The sequence below is a fragment of the Sprattus sprattus genome, assembly GCF_963457725.1.
Source record: "Sprattus sprattus genome assembly, chromosome: 21".
Classification (NCBI taxonomy): Eukaryota; Metazoa; Chordata; class Actinopteri; order Clupeiformes; family Clupeidae; genus Sprattus; species Sprattus sprattus.
In genome coordinates, this window is record NC_137919.1 from 15,968,053 (window position 1) to 15,986,393 (window position 18,341).

An 18,341-nucleotide genomic window follows, 5' to 3' on the forward strand; every position below is an offset into this window, starting at 1 on the left:
GGCTGCAATTGGAGGAATATTGAGGACTAATTGGAATGTGGGGAGGCTGCAAATGAAGGCATATTGAAATTGCAATCTTTGGCAAGTTGTATGTCGTCTGAAATATGGATTCCTAAACTGGAAACGCCTCGTACGTTTGTTATGGAACGCTACTTAAGTTTAAAGATGGAATTTGTTTGCCCAGTCCAAACTGGTTAACCATGGGTAGACCACAAAAAAAGTTGAAAATATTTCAAAGTCCAAACTGGTTAACCATGGGTGAAAAAAAAAAAAGAAAAAAAGTGGAACATTTTTCTAATTCCAAACTGGTTAACCATGGGATAGCTTTTCTTTTTGGTTGACCATAATTTTTTTCCCATCTAATATGCCAACAAAATGGAAAAGGATTTTTTAACCTGGCTTTATCCCATGATCAGACATGGTCTTTTAAACATTATGCAAATTGGCGCATATTTAATGAGATAACGCCTAATTTGCATATTCAAACATCAAAATACAAAAAACTTGTAATACATTTTTTTCTCATCTAAACATGACTAATCAACTGAGAAAGTTTCATGGTGATACCTTTTATTTAAGATTTTTACCCTATTCACCTGTAGTGTCTCGCCTTAAATGCGATTTTCTCAAAATGAGTTTTTGGTCATACTCCAAGGATCATAACTCCACTTCAGTTCAACCTATATACACCAAACTTTCCAGTCTCGTACCCAACTATATTATGAAGACATTTACAGAGGGATTTGTAAATATATTATTCCTAGCCTGAATTATATAACATTATATCCCCAAAAACATAGCGAAAATCGACTTTCTAAGGCTATTGACAGTCTTTTCTGATTTACAGGAAAACAAAAGTAGATATCCATAAATCCCTCTGTAATTTTTTTCCCATCTAATATGCCAACAAAATGGAAAAGGATTTTTTAACCTGGCTTTATCCCATGATCAGACATGGTCTTTTAAACATTATGCAAATTAGCGCATATTTAATGAGATAACGCCTAATTTGCATATTCAAACATCAAAATACAAAAAACTTGTAATACATTTTTTTCTCATCTAAACATGACTAATCAACTGAGAAAGTTTCATGGTGATACCTTTTATTAAAGATTTTTACCCTATTCACCTGTAGTGTCTCGCCTTAAGTTTAAAGATGGAATTTGTTTGCCCAGTCCAAACTGGTTAACCATGGGTAGACCACAAAAAAAGTTGAAAATATTTCAAAGTCCAAACTGGTTAACCATGGGTGAAAAGAAAAAAAGTGGAACATTTTTCTAATTCCAAACTGGTTAACCATGGGTTAGCTTTTCTTTTTGGTTGACCATGGGTCTTAGATCCGTAGGCTGCGCACCATTGACTCAAGCCTCAGAGGGGGTGTTTAAGGCTGGTTATGGGCTTAAGGGTGGACCGGTGCTTAAGTCTGGTTATTTCTGGTGCTTGGGGTGCATCGGCAGCCTGCCTGAAAGTTGGAGGTGCCCCCACCGTCCCGGTGCTGCCTCTGGCCAGGAAGGCTGGCGCCAGCTTGGTCTTGTACAACTCATACTTACCTGGCAGGGGCGATACAATGATCAAGAAGGTTGTTTGCCCAGGGCGAGGCTCGGCCATTGCACAGCCGTGTCGTGCTGACCCCTGCGAATTCCTCAAATGTAGGAATCTCGACTGCACAATTTCTGGTGGTGGGGGACTGCGTTCGCGCTCTCCCCTGAGGTGATGGTTTAATGACAGACTAAAGCGCCGGCTTTGACTCGGAGGGCTGAAAGGCACGGCGATGATCTCCAGCAAGGGCTATTTGAAATGTGCGGAGGCTGCAATTGGAGGAATATTGAGGACTAATTGGAATGTGGGGAGGCTGCAAATGAAGGCATATTGAAATTGCAATCTTTGGCAAGTTGTATGTCGTCTGAAATATGGATTCCTAAACTGGAAACGCCTCGTACGTTTGTTATGGAACGCTACTTAAGTTTAAAGATGGAATTTGTTTGCCCAGTCCAAACTGGTTAACCATGGGTAGACCACAAAAAAAGTTGAAAATATTTCAAAGTCCAAACTGGTTAACCATGGGTGAAAAAAAAAAAAGAAAAAAAGTGGAACATTTTTCTAATTCCAAACTGGTTAACCATGGGATAGCTTTTCTTTTTGGTTGACCATAATTTTTTTCCCATCTAATATGCCAACAAAATGGAAAAGGATTTTTTAACCTGGCTTTATCCCATGATCAGACATGGTCTTTTAAACATTATGCAAATTGGCGCATATTTAATGAGATAACGCCTAATTTGCATATTCAAACATCAAAATACAAAAAACTTGTAATACATTTTTTTCTCATCTAAACATGACTAATCAACTGAGAAAGTTTCATGGTGATACCTTTTATTTAAGATTTTTACCCTATTCACCTGTAGTGTCTCGCCTTAAATGCGATTTTCTCAAAATGAGTTTTTGGTCATACTCCAAGGATCATAACTCCACTTCAGTTCAACCTATATACACCAAACTTTCCAGTCTCGTACCCAACTATATTATGAAGACATTTACAGAGGGATTTGTAAATATATTATTCCTAGCCTGAATTATATAACATTATATCCCCAAAAACATAGCGAAAATCGACTTTCTAAGGCTATTGACAGTCTTTTCTGATTTACAGGAAAACAAAAGTAGATATCCATAAATCCCTCTGTAATTTTTTTCCCATCTAATATGCCAACAAAATGGAAAAGGATTTTTTAACCTGGCTTTATCCCATGATCAGACATGGTCTTTTAAACATTATGCAAATTAGCGCATATTTAATGAGATAACGCCTAATTTGCATATTCAAACATCAAAATACAAAAAACTTGTAATACATTTTTTTCTCATCTAAACATGACTAATCAACTGAGAAAGTTTCATGGTGATACCTTTTATTAAAGATTTTTACCCTATTCACCTGTAGTGTCTCGCCTTAAGTTTAAAGATGGAATTTGTTTGCCCAGTCCAAACTGGTTAACCATGGGTAGACCACAAAAAAAGTTGAAAATATTTCAAAGTCCAAACTGGTTAACCATGGGTGAAAAGAAAAAAAGTGGAACATTTTTCTAATTCCAAACTGGTTAACCATGGGTTAGCTTTTCTTTTTGGTTGACCATGGGTCTTAGATCCGTAGGCTGCGCACCATTGACTCAAGCCTCAGAGGGGGTGTTTAAGGCTGGTTATGGGCTTAAGGGTGGACCGGTGCTTAAGTCTGGTTATTTCTGGTGCTTGGGGTGCATCGGCAGCCTGCCTGAAAGTTGGAGGTGCCCCCACCGTCCCGGTGCTGCCTCTGGCCAGGAAGGCTGGCGCCAGCTTGGTCTTGTACAACTCATACTTACCTGGCAGGGGCGATACAATGATCAAGAAGGTTGTTTGCCCAGGGCGAGGCTCGGCCATTGCACAGCCGTGTCGTGCTGACCCCTGCGAATTCCTCAAATGTAGGAATCTCGACTGCACAATTTCTGGTGGTGGGGGACTGCGTTCGCGCTCTCCCCTGAGGTGATGGTTTAATGACAGACTAAAGCGCCGGCTTTGACTCGGAGGGCTGAAAGGCACGGCGATGATCTCCAGCAAGGGCTATTTGAAATGTGCGGAGGCTGCAATTGGAGGAATATTGAGGACTAATTGGAATGTGGGGAGGCTGCAAATGAAGGCATATTGAAATTGCAATCTTTGGCAAGTTGTATGTCGTCTGAAATATGGATTCCTAAACTGGAAACGCCTCGTACGTTTGTTATGGAACGCTACTTAAGTTTAAAGATGGAATTTGTTTGCCCAGTCCAAACTGGTTAACCATGGGTAGACCACAAAAAAAGTTGAAAATATTTCAAAGTCCAAACTGGTTAACCATGGGTGAAAAAAAAAAAAGAAAAAAAGTGGAACATTTTTCTAATTCCAAACTGGTTAACCATGGGATAGCTTTTCTTTTTGGTTGACCATAATTTTTTTCCCATCTAATATGCCAACAAAATGGAAAAGGATTTTTTAACCTGGCTTTATCCCATGATCAGACATGGTCTTTTAAACATTATGCAAATTGGCGCATATTTAATGAGATAACGCCTAATTTGCATATTCAAACATCAAAATACAAAAAACTTGTAATACATTTTTTTCTCATCTAAACATGACTAATCAACTGAGAAAGTTTCATGGTGATACCTTTTATTTAAGATTTTTACCCTATTCACCTGTAGTGTCTCGCCTTAAATGCGATTTTCTCAAAATGAGTTTTTGGTCATACTCCAAGGATCATAACTCCACTTCAGTTCAACCTATATACACCAAACTTTCCAGTCTCGTACCCAACTATATTATGAAGACATTTACAGAGGGATTTGTAAATATATTATTCCTAGCCTGAATTATATAACATTATATCCCCAAAAACATAGCGAAAATCGACTTTCTAAGGCTATTGACAGTCTTTTCTGATTTACAGGAAAGCAAAAGTAGATATCCATAAATCCCTCTGTAATTTTTTTCCCATCTAATATGCCAACAAAATGGAAAAGGATTTTTTAACCTGGCTTTATCCCATGATCAGACATGGTCTTTTAAACATTATGCAAATTAGCGCATATTTAATGAGATAACGCCTAATTTGCATATTCAAACATCAAAATACAAAAAACTTGTAATACATTTTTTTCTCATCTAAACATGACTAATCAACTGAGAAAGTTTCATGGTGATACCTTTTATTAAAGATTTTTACCCTATTCACCTGTAGTGTCTCGCCTTAAGTTTAAAGATGGAATTTGTTTGCCCAGTCCAAACTGGTTAACCATGGGTAGACCACAAAAAAAGTTGAAAATATTTCAAAGTCCAAACTGGTTAACCATGGGTGAAAAGAAAAAAAGTGGAACATTTTTCTAATTCCAAACTGGTTAACCATGGGTTAGCTTTTCTTTTTGGTTGACCATGGGTCTTAGATCCGTAGGCTGCGCACCATTGACTCAAGCCTCAGAGGGGGTGTTTAAGGCTGGTTATGGGCTTAAGGGTGGACCGGTGCTTAAGTCTGGTTATTTCTGGTGCTTGGGGTGCATCGGCAGCCTGCCTGAAAGTTGGAGGTGCCCCCACCGTCCCGGTGCTGCCTCTGGCCAGGAAGGCTGGCGCCAGCTTGGTCTTGTACAACTCATACTTACCTGGCAGGGGCGATACAATGATCAAGAAGGTTGTTTGCCCAGGGCGAGGCTCGGCCATTGCACAGCCGTGTCGTGCTGACCCCTGCGAATTCCTCAAATGTAGGAATCTCGACTGCACAATTTCTGGTGGTGGGGGACTGCGTTCGCGCTCTCCCCTGAGGTGATGGTTTAATGACAGACTAAAGCGCCGGCTTTGACTCGGAGGGCTGAAAGGCACGGCGATGATCTCCAGCAAGGGCTATTTGAAATGTGCGGAGGCTGCAATTGGAGGAATATTGAGGACTAATTGGAATGTGGGGAGGCTGCAAATGAAGGCATATTGAAATTGCAATCTTTGGCAAGTTGTATGTCGTCTGAAATATGGATTCCTAAACTGGAAACGCCTCGTACGTTTGTTATGGAACGCTACTTAAGTTTAAAGATGGAATTTGTTTGCCCAGTCCAAACTGGTTAACCATGGGTAGACCACAAAAAAAGTTGAAAATATTTCAAAGTCCAAACTGGTTAACCATGGGTGAAAAAAAAAAAAGAAAAAAAGTGGAACATTTTTCTAATTCCAAACTGGTTAACCATGGGATAGCTTTTCTTTTTGGTTGACCATAATTTTTTTCCCATCTAATATGCCAACAAAATGGAAAAGGATTTTTTAACCTGGCTTTATCCCATGATCAGACATGGTCTTTTAAACATTATGCAAATTGGCGCATATTTAATGAGATAACGCCTAATTTGCATATTCAAACATCAAAATACAAAAAACTTGTAATACATTTTTTTCTCATCTAAACATGACTAATCAACTGAGAAAGTTTCATGGTGATACCTTTTATTTAAGATTTTTACCCTATTCACCTGTAGTGTCTCGCCTTAAATGCGATTTTCTCAAAATGAGTTTTTGGTCATACTCCAAGGATCATAACTCCACTTCAGTTCAACCTATATACACCAAACTTTCCAGTCTCGTACCCAACTATATTATGAAGACATTTACAGAGGGATTTGTAAATATATTATTCCTAGCCTGAATTATATAACATTATATCCCCAAAAACATAGCGAAAATCGACTTTCTAAGGCTATTGACAGTCTTTTCTGATTTACAGGAAAACAAAAGTAGATATCCATAAATCCCTCTGTAATTTTTTTCCCATCTAATATGCCAACAAAATGGAAAAGGATTTTTTAACCTGGCTTTATCCCATGATCAGACATGGTCTTTTAAACATTATGCAAATTAGCGCATATTTAATGAGATAACGCCTAATTTGCATATTCAAACATCAAAATACAAAAAACTTGTAATACATTTTTTTCTCATCTAAACATGACTAATCAACTGAGAAAGTTTCATGGTGATACCTTTTATTAAAGATTTTTACCCTATTCACCTGTAGTGTCTCGCCTTAAGTTTAAAGATGGAATTTGTTTGCCCAGTCCAAACTGGTTAACCATGGGTAGACCACAAAAAAAGTTGAAAATATTTCAAAGTCCAAACTGGTTAACCATGGGTGAAAAGAAAAAAAGTGGAACATTTTTCTAATTCCAAACTGGTTAACCATGGGTTAGCTTTTCTTTTTGGTTGACCATGGGTCTTAGATCCGTAGGCTGCGCACCATTGACTCAAGCCTCAGAGGGGGTGTTTAAGGCTGGTTATGGGCTTAAGGGTGGACCGGTGCTTAAGTCTGGTTATTTCTGGTGCTTGGGGTGCATCGGCAGCCTGCCTGAAAGTTGGAGGTGCCCCCACCGTCCCGGTGCTGCCTCTGGCCAGGAAGGCTGGCGCCAGCTTGGTCTTGTACAACTCATACTTACCTGGCAGGGGCGATACAATGATCAAGAAGGTTGTTTGCCCAGGGCGAGGCTCGGCCATTGCACAGCCGTGTCGTGCTGACCCCTGCGAATTCCTCAAATGTAGGAATCTCGACTGCACAATTTCTGGTGGTGGGGGACTGCGTTCGCGCTCTCCCCTGAGGTGATGGTTTAATGACAGACTAAAGCGCCGGCTTTGACTCGGAGGGCTGAAAGGCACGGCGATGATCTCCAGCAAGGGCTATTTGAAATGTGCGGAGGCTGCAATTGGAGGAATATTGAGGACTAATTGGAATGTGGGGAGGCTGCAAATGAAGGCATATTGAAATTGCAATCTTTGGCAAGTTGTATGTCGTCTGAAATATGGATTCCTAAACTGGAAACGCCTCGTACGTTTGTTATGGAACGCTACTTAAGTTTAAAGATGGAATTTGTTTGCCCAGTCCAAACTGGTTAACCATGGGTAGACCACAAAAAAAGTTGAAAATATTTCAAAGTCCAAACTGGTTAACCATGGGTGAAAAAAAAAAAAGAAAAAAAGTGGAACATTTTTCTAATTCCAAACTGGTTAACCATGGGATAGCTTTTCTTTTTGGTTGACCATAATTTTTTTCCCATCTAATATGCCAACAAAATGGAAAAGGATTTTTTAACCTGGCTTTATCCCATGATCAGACATGGTCTTTTAAACATTATGCAAATTGGCGCATATTTAATGAGATAACGCCTAATTTGCATATTCAAACATCAAAATACAAAAAACTTGTAATACATTTTTTTCTCATCTAAACATGACTAATCAACTGAGAAAGTTTCATGGTGATACCTTTTATTTAAGATTTTTACCCTATTCACCTGTAGTGTCTCGCCTTAAATGCGATTTTCTCAAAATGAGTTTTTGGTCATACTCCAAGGATCATAACTCCACTTCAGTTCAACCTATATACACCAAACTTTCCAGTCTCGTACCCAACTATATTATGAAGACATTTACAGAGGGATTTGTAAATATATTATTCCTAGCCTGAATTATATAACATTATATCCCCAAAAACATAGCGAAAATCGACTTTCTAAGGCTATTGACAGTCTTTTCTGATTTACAGGAAAACAAAAGTAGATATCCATAAATCCCTCTGTAATTTTTTTCCCATCTAATATGCCAACAAAATGGAAAAGGATTTTTTAACCTGGCTTTATCCCATGATCAAACATGGTCTTTTAAACATTATGCAAATTAGCGCATATTTAATGAGATAACGCCTAATTTGCATATTCAAACATCAAAATACAAAAAACTTGTAATACATTTTTTTCTCATCTAAACATGACTAATCAACTGAGAAAGTTTCATGGTGATACCTTTTATTAAAGATTTTTACCCTATTCACCTGTAGTGTCTCGCCTTAAGTTTAAAGATGGAATTTGTTTGCCCAGTCCAAACTGGTTAACCATGGGTAGACCACAAAAAAAGTTGAAAATATTTCAAAGTCCAAACTGGTTAACCATGGGTGAAAAGAAAAAAAGTGGAACATTTTTCTAATTCCAAACTGGTTAACCATGGGTTAGCTTTTCTTTTTGGTTGACCATGGGTCTTAGATCCGTAGGCTGCGCACCATTGACTCAAGCCTCAGAGGGGGTGTTTAAGGCTGGTTATGGGCTTAAGGGTGGACCGGTGCTTAAGTCTGGTTATTTCTGGTGCTTGGGGTGCATCGGCAGCCTGCCTGAAAGTTGGAGGTGCCCCCACCGTCCCGGTGCTGCCTCTGGCCAGGAAGGCTGGCGCCAGCTTGGTCTTGTACAACTCATACTTACCTGGCAGGGGCGATACAATGATCAAGAAGGTTGTTTGCCCAGGGCGAGGCTCGGCCATTGCACAGCCGTGTCGTGCTGACCCCTGCGAATTCCTCAAATGTAGGAATCTCGACTGCACAATTTCTGGTGGTGGGGGACTGCGTTCGCGCTCTCCCCTGAGGTGATGGTTTAATGACAGACTAAAGCGCCGGCTTTGACTCGGAGGGCTGAAAGGCACGGCGATGATCTCCAGCAAGGGCTATTTGAAATGTGCGGAGGCTGCAATTGGAGGAATATTGAGGACTAATTGGAATGTGGGGAGGCTGCAAATGAAGGCATATTGAAATTGCAATCTTTGGCAAGTTGTATGTCGTCTGAAATATGGATTCCTAAACTGGAAACGCCTCGTACGTTTGTTATGGAACGCTACTTAAGTTTAAAGATGGAATTTGTTTGCCCAGTCCAAACTGGTTAACCATGGGTAGACCACAAAAAAAGTTGAAAATATTTCAAAGTCCAAACTGGTTAACCATGGGTGAAAAAAAAAAAAGAAAAAAAGTGGAACATTTTTCTAATTCCAAACTGGTTAACCATGGGATAGCTTTTCTTTTTGGTTGACCATAATTTTTTTCCCATCTAATATGCCAACAAAATGGAAAAGGATTTTTTAACCTGGCTTTATCCCATGATCAGACATGGTCTTTTAAACATTATGCAAATTGGCGCATATTTAATGAGATAACGCCTAATTTGCATATTCAAACATCAAAATACAAAAAACTTGTAATACATTTTTTTCTCATCTAAACATGACTAATCAACTGAGAAAGTTTCATGGTGATACCTTTTATTTAAGATTTTTACCCTATTCACCTGTAGTGTCTCGCCTTAAATGCGATTTTCTCAAAATGAGTTTTTGGTCATACTCCAAGGATCATAACTCCACTTCAGTTCAACCTATATACACCAAACTTTCCAGTCTCGTACCCAACTATATTATGAAGACATTTACAGAGGGATTTGTAAATATATTATTCCTAGCCTGAATTATATAACATTATATCCCCAAAAACATAGCGAAAATCGACTTTCTAAGGCTATTGACAGTCTTTTCTGATTTACAGGAAAACAAAAGTAGATATCCATAAATCCCTCTGTAATTTTTTTCCCATCTAATATGCCAACAAAATGGAAAAGGATTTTTTAACCTGGCTTTATCCCATGATCAGACATGGTCTTTTAAACATTATGCAAATTAGCGCATATTTAATGAGATAACGCCTAATTTGCATATTCAAACATCAAAATACAAAAAACTTGTAATACATTTTTTTCTCATCTAAACATGACTAATCAACTGAGAAAGTTTCATGGTGATACCTTTTATTAAAGATTTTTACCCTATTCACCTGTAGTGTCTCGCCTTAAGTTTAAAGATGGAATTTGTTTGCCCAGTCCAAACTGGTTAACCATGGGTAGACCACAAAAAAAGTTGAAAATATTTCAAAGTCCAAACTGGTTAACCATGGGTGAAAAGAAAAAAAGTGGAACATTTTTCTAATTCCAAACTGGTTAACCATGGGTTAGCTTTTCTTTTTGGTTGACCATGGGTCTTAGATCCGTAGGCTGCGCACCATTGACTCAAGCCTCAGAGGGGGTGTTTAAGGCTGGTTATGGGCTTAAGGGTGGACCGGTGCTTAAGTCTGGTTATTTCTGGTGCTTGGGGTGCATCGGCAGCCTGCCTGAAAGTTGGAGGTGCCCCCACCGTCCCGGTGCTGCCTCTGGCCAGGAAGGCTGGCGCCAGCTTGGTCTTGTACAACTCATACTTACCTGGCAGGGGCGATACAATGATCAAGAAGGTTGTTTGCCCAGGGCGAGGCTCGGCCATTGCACAGCCGTGTCGTGCTGACCCCTGCGAATTCCTCAAATGTAGGAATCTCGACTGCACAATTTCTGGTGGTGGGGGACTGCGTTCGCGCTCTCCCCTGAGGTGATGGTTTAATGACAGACTAAAGCGCCGGCTTTGACTCGGAGGGCTGAAAGGCACGGCGATGATCTCCAGCAAGGGCTATTTGAAATGTGCGGAGGCTGCAATTGGAGGAATATTGAGGACTAATTGGAATGTGGGGAGGCTGCAAATGAAGGCATATTGAAATTGCAATCTTTGGCAAGTTGTATGTCGTCTGAAATATGGATTCCTAAACTGGAAACGCCTCGTACGTTTGTTATGGAACGCTACTTAAGTTTAAAGATGGAATTTGTTTGCCCAGTCCAAACTGGTTAACCATGGGTAGACCACAAAAAAAGTTGAAAATATTTCAAAGTCCAAACTGGTTAACCATGGGTGAAAAAAAAAAAAGAAAAAAAGTGGAACATTTTTCTAATTCCAAACTGGTTAACCATGGGATAGCTTTTCTTTTTGGTTGACCATAATTTTTTTCCCATCTAATATGCCAACAAAATGGAAAAGGATTTTTTAACCTGGCTTTATCCCATGATCAGACATGGTCTTTTAAACATTATGCAAATTGGCGCATATTTAATGAGATAACGCCTAATTTGCATATTCAAACATCAAAATACAAAAAACTTGTAATACATTTTTTTCTCATCTAAACATGACTAATCAACTGAGAAAGTTTCATGGTGATACCTTTTATTTAAGATTTTTACCCTATTCACCTGTAGTGTCTCGCCTTAAATGCGATTTTCTCAAAATGAGTTTTTGGTCATACTCCAAGGATCATAACTCCACTTCAGTTCAACCTATATACACCAAACTTTCCAGTCTCGTACCCAACTATATTATGAAGACATTTACAGAGGGATTTGTAAATATATTATTCCTAGCCTGAATTATATAACATTATATCCCCAAAAACATAGCGAAAATCGACTTTCTAAGGCTATTGACAGTCTTTTCTGATTTACAGGAAAACAAAAGTAGATATCCATAAATCCCTCTGTAATTTTTTTCCCATCTAATATGCCAACAAAATGGAAAAGGATTTTTTAACCTGGCTTTATCCCATGATCAAACATGGTCTTTTAAACATTATGCAAATTAGCGCATATTTAATGAGATAACGCCTAATTTGCATATTCAAACATCAAAATACAAAAAACTTGTAATACATTTTTTTCTCATCTAAACATGACTAATCAACTGAGAAAGTTTCATGGTGATACCTTTTATTAAAGATTTTTACCCTATTCACCTGTAGTGTCTCGCCTTAAGTTTAAAGATGGAATTTGTTTGCCCAGTCCAAACTGGTTAACCATGGGTAGACCACAAAAAAAGTTGAAAATATTTCAAAGTCCAAACTGGTTAACCATGGGTGAAAAGAAAAAAAGTGGAACATTTTTCTAATTCCAAACTGGTTAACCATGGGTTAGCTTTTCTTTTTGGTTGACCATGGGTCTTAGATCCGTAGGCTGCGCACCATTGACTCAAGCCTCAGAGGGGGTGTTTAAGGCTGGTTATGGGCTTAAGGGTGGACCGGTGCTTAAGTCTGGTTATTTCTGGTGCTTGGGGTGCATCGGCAGCCTGCCTGAAAGTTGGAGGTGCCCCCACCGTCCCGGTGCTGCCTCTGGCCAGGAAGGCTGGCGCCAGCTTGGTCTTGTACAACTCATACTTACCTGGCAGGGGCGATACAATGATCAAGAAGGTTGTTTGCCCAGGGCGAGGCTCGGCCATTGCACAGCCGTGTCGTGCTGACCCCTGCGAATTCCTCAAATGTAGGAATCTCGACTGCACAATTTCTGGTGGTGGGGGACTGCGTTCGCGCTCTCCCCTGAGGTGATGGTTTAATGACAGACTAAAGCGCCGGCTTTGACTCGGAGGGCTGAAAGGCACGGCGATGATCTCCAGCAAGGGCTATTTGAAATGTGCGGAGGCTGCAATTGGAGGAATATTGAGGACTAATTGGAATGTGGGGAGGCTGCAAATGAAGGCATATTGAAATTGCAATCTTTGGCAAGTTGTATGTCGTCTGAAATATGGATTCCTAAACTGGAAACGCCTCGTACGTTTGTTATGGAACGCTACTTAAGTTTAAAGATGGAATTTGTTTGCCCAGTCCAAACTGGTTAACCATGGGTAGACCACAAAAAAAGTTGAAAATATTTCAAAGTCCAAACTGGTTAACCATGGGTGAAAAAAAAAAAAGAAAAAAAGTGGAACATTTTTCTAATTCCAAACTGGTTAACCATGGGATAGCTTTTCTTTTTGGTTGACCATGGGTCTTAGATCCGTAGGCTGCGCACCATTGACTCAAGCCTCAGAGGGGGTGTTTAAGGCTGGTTATGGGCTTAAGGGTGGACCGGTGCTTAAGTCTGGTTATTTCTGGTGCTTGGGGTGCATCGGCAGCCTGCCTGAAAGTTGGAGGTGCCCCCACCGTCCCGGTGCTGCCTCTGGCCAGGAAGGCTGGCGCCAGCTTGGTCTTGTACAACTCATACTTACCTGGCAGGGGCGATACAATGATCAAGAAGGTTGTTTGCCCAGGGCGAGGCTCGGCCATTGCACAGCCGTGTCGTGCTGACCCCTGCGAATTCCTCAAATGTAGGAATCTCGACTGCACAATTTCTGGTGGTGGGGGACTGCGTTCGCGCTCTCCCCTGAGGTGATGGTTTAATGACAGACTAAAGCGCCGGCTTTGACTCGGAGGGCTGAAAGGCACGGCGATGATCTCCAGCAAGGGCTATTTGAAATGTGCGGAGGCTGCAATTGGAGGAATATTGAGGACTAATTGGAATGTGGGGAGGCTGCAAATGAAGGCATATTGAAATTGCAATCTTTGGCAAGTTGTATGTCGTCTGAAATATGGATTCCTAAACTGGAAACGCCTCGTACGTTTGTTATGGAACGCTACTTAAGTTTAAAGATGGAATTTGTTTGCCCAGTCCAAACTGGTTAACCATGGGTAGACCACAAAAAAAGTTGAAAATATTTCAAAGTCCAAACTGGTTAACCATGGGTGAAAAAAAAAAAAGAAAAAAAGTGGAACATTTTTCTAATTCCAAACTGGTTAACCATGGGATAGCTTTTCTTTTTGGTTGACCATAATTTTTTTCCCATCTAATATGCCAACAAAATGGAAAAGGATTTTTTAACCTGGCTTTATCCCATGATCAGACATGGTCTTTTAAACATTATGCAAATTGGCGCATATTTAATGAGATAACGCCTAATTTGCATATTCAAACATCAAAATACAAAAAACTTGTAATACATTTTTTTCTCATCTAAACATGACTAATCAACTGAGAAAGTTTCATGGTGATACCTTTTATTTAAGATTTTTACCCTATTCACCTGTAGTGTCTCGCCTTAAATGCGATTTTCTCAAAATGAGTTTTTGGTCATACTCCAAGGATCATAACTCCACTTCAGTTCAACCTATATACACCAAACTTTCCAGTCTCGTACCCAACTATATTATGAAGACATTTACAGAGGGATTTGTAAATATATTATTCCTAGCCTGAATTATATAACATTATATCCCCAAAAACATAGCGAAAATCGACTTTCTAAGGCTATTGACAGTCTTTTCTGATTTACAGGAAAACAAAAGTAGATATCCATAAATCCCTCTGTAATTTTTTTCCCATCTAATATGCCAACAAAATGGAAAAGGATTTTTTAACCTGGCTTTATCCCATGATCAGACATGGTCTTTTAAACATTATGCAAATTAGCGCATATTTAATGAGATAACGCCTAATTTGCATATTCAAACATCAAAATACAAAAAACTTGTAATACATTTTTTTCTCATCTAAACATGACTAATCAACTGAGAAAGTTTCATGGTGATACCTTTTATTAAAGATTTTTACCCTATTCACCTGTAGTGTCTCGCCTTAAGTTTAAAGATGGAATTTGTTTGCCCAGTCCAAACTGGTTAACCATGGGTAGACCACAAAAAAAGTTGAAAATATTTCAAAGTCCAAACTGGTTAACCATGGGTGAAAAGAAAAAAAGTGGAACATTTTTCTAATTCCAAACTGGTTAACCATGGGTTAGCTTTTCTTTTTGGTTGACCATGGGTCTTAGATCCGTAGGCTGCGCACCATTGACTCAAGCCTCAGAGGGGGTGTTTAAGGCTGGTTATGGGCTTAAGGGTGGACCGGTGCTTAAGTCTGGTTATTTCTGGTGCTTGGGGTGCATCGGCAGCCTGCCTGAAAGTTGGAGGTGCCCCCACCGTCCCGGTGCTGCCTCTGGCCAGGAAGGCTGGCGCCAGCTTGGTCTTGTACAACTCATACTTACCTGGCAGGGGCGATACAATGATCAAGAAGGTTGTTTGCCCAGGGCGAGGCTCGGCCATTGCACAGCCGTGTCGTGCTGACCCCTGCGAATTCCTCAAATGTAGGAATCTCGACTGCACAATTTCTGGTGGTGGGGGACTGCGTTCGCGCTCTCCCCTGAGGTGATGGTTTAATGACAGACTAAAGCGCCGGCTTTGACTCGGAGGGCTGAAAGGCACGGCGATGATCTCCAGCAAGGGCTATTTGAAATGTGCGGAGGCTGCAATTGGAGGAATATTGAGGACTAATTGGAATGTGGGGAGGCTGCAAATGAAGGCATATTGAAATTGCAATCTTTGGCAAGTTGTATGTCGTCTGAAATATGGATTCCTAAACTGGAAACGCCTCGTACGTTTGTTATGGAACGCTACTTAAGTTTAAAGATGGAATTTGTTTGCCCAGTCCAAACTGGTTAACCATGGGTAGACCACAAAAAAAGTTGAAAATATTTCAAAGTCCAAACTGGTTAACCATGGGTGAAAAAAAAAAAAGAAAAAAAGTGGAACATTTTTCTAATTCCAAACTGGTTAACCATGGGATAGCTTTTCTTTTTGGTTGACCATGGGTCTTAGATCCGTAGGCTGCGCACCATTGACTCAAGCCTCAGAGGGGGTGTTTAAGGCTGGTTATGGGCTTAAGGGTGGACCGGTGCTTAAGTCTGGTTATTTCTGGTGCTTGGGGTGCATCGGCAGCCTGCCTGAAAGTTGGAGGTGCCCCCACCGTCCCGGTGCTGCCTCTGGCCAGGAAGGCTGGCGCCAGCTTGGTCTTGTACAACTCATACTTACCTGGCAGGGGCGATACAATGATCAAGAAGGTTGTTTGCCCAGGGCGAGGCTCGGCCATTGCACAGCCGTGTCGTGCTGACCCCTGCGAATTCCTCAAATGTAGGAATCTCGACTGCACAATTTCTGGTGGTGGGGGACTGCGTTCGCGCTCTCCCCTGAGGTGATGGTTTAATGACAGACTAAAGCGCCGGCTTTGACTCGGAGGGCTGAAAGGCACGGCGATGATCTCCAGCAAGGGCTATTTGAAATGTGCGGAGGCTGCAATTGGAGGAATATTGAGGACTAATTGGAATGTGGGGAGGCTGCAAATGAAGGCATATTGAAATTGCAATCTTTGGCAAGTTGTATGTCGTCTGAAATATGGATTCCTAAACTGGAAACGCCTCGTACGTTTGTTATGGAACGCTACTTAAGTTTAAAGATGGAATTTGTTTGCCCAGTCCAAACTGGTTAACCATGGGTAGACCACAAAAAAAGTTGAAAATATTTCAAAGTCCAAACTGGTTAACCATGGGTGAAAAAAAAAAAAGAAAAAAAGTGGAACATTTTTCTAATTCCAAACTGGTTAACCATGGGATAGCTTTTCTTTTTGGTTGACCATAATTTTTTTCCCATCTAATATGCCAACAAAATGGAAAAGGATTTTTTAACCTGGCTTTATCCCATGATCAGACATGGTCTTTTAAACATTATGCAAATTGGCGCATATTTAATGAGATAACGCCTAATTTGCATATTCAAACATCAAAATACAAAAAACTTGTAATACATTTTTTTCTCATCTAAACATGACTAATCAACTGAGAAAGTTTCATGGTGATACCTTTTATTTAAGATTTTTACCCTATTCACCTGTAGTGTCTCGCCTTAAATGCGATTTTCTCAAAATGAGTTTTTGGTCATACTCCAAGGATCATAACTCCACTTCAGTTCAACCTATATACACCAAACTTTCCAGTCTCGTACCCAACTATATTATGAAGACATTTACAGAGGGATTTGTAAATATATTATTCCTAGCCTGAATTATATAACATTATATCCCCAAAAACATAGCGAAAATCGACTTTCTAAGGCTATTGACAGTCTTTTCTGATTTACAGGAAAACAAAAGTAGATATCCATAAATCCCTCTGTAATTTTTTTCCCATCTAATATGCCAACAAAATGGAAAAGGATTTTTTAACCTGGCTTTATCCCATGATCAGACATGGTCTTTTAAACATTATGCAAATTAGCGCATATTTAATGAGATAACGCCTAATTTGCATATTCAAACATCAAAATACAAAAAACTTGTAATACATTTTTTTCTCATCTAAACATGACTAATCAACTGAGAAAGTTTCATGGTGATACCTTTTATTAAAGATTTTTACCCTATTCACCTGTAGTGTCTCGCCTTAAGTTTAAAGATGGAATTTGTTTGCCCAGTCCAAACTGGTTAACCATGGGTAGACCACAAAAAAAGTTGAAAATATTTCAAAGTCCAAACTGGTTAACCATGGGTGAAAAGAAAAAAAGTGGAACATTTTTCTAATTCCAAACTGGTTAACCATGGGTTAGCTTTTCTTTTTGGTTGACCATGGGTCTTAGATCCGTAGGCTGCGCACCATTGACTCAAGCCTCAGAGGGGGTGTTTAAGGCTGGTTATGGGCTTAAGGGTGGACCGGTGCTTAAGTCTGGTTATTTCTGGTGCTTGGGGTGCATCGGCAGCCTGCCTGAAAGTTGGAGGTGCCCCCACCGTCCCGGTGCTGCCTCTGGCCAGGAAGGCTGGCGCCAGCTTGGTCTTGTACAACTCATACTTACCTGGCAGGGGCGATACAATGATCAAGAAGGTTGTTTGCCCAGGGCGAGGCTCGGCCATTGCACAGCCGTGTCGTGCTGACCCCTGCGAATTCCTCAAATGTAGGAATCTCGACTGCACAATTTCTGGTGGTGGGGGACTGCGTTCGCGCTCTCCAACAAACTTGTAATACATTTTTTTCTCATCTAAACATGACTAATCAACTGAGAAAGTTTCATGGTGATACCTTTTATTTAAGATTTTTACCCTATTCACCTGTAGTGTCTCGCCTTAAATGCGATTTTCTCAAAATGAGTTTTTGGTCATACTCCAAGGATCATAACTCCACTTCAGTTCAACCTATATACACCAAACTTTCCAGTCTCGTACCCAACTATATTATGAAGACATTTACAGAGGGATTTGTAAATATATTATTCCTAGCCTGAATTATATAACATTATATCCCCAAAAACATAGCGAAAATCGACTTTCTAAGGCTATTGACAGTCTTTTCTGATTTACAGGAAAACAAAAGTAGATATCCATAAATCCCTCTGTAATTTTTTTCCCATCTAATATGCCAACAAAATGGAAAAGGATTTTTTAACCTGGCTTTATCCCATGATCAGACATGGTCTTTTAAACATTATGCAAATTAGCGCATATTTAATGAGATAACGCCTAATTTGC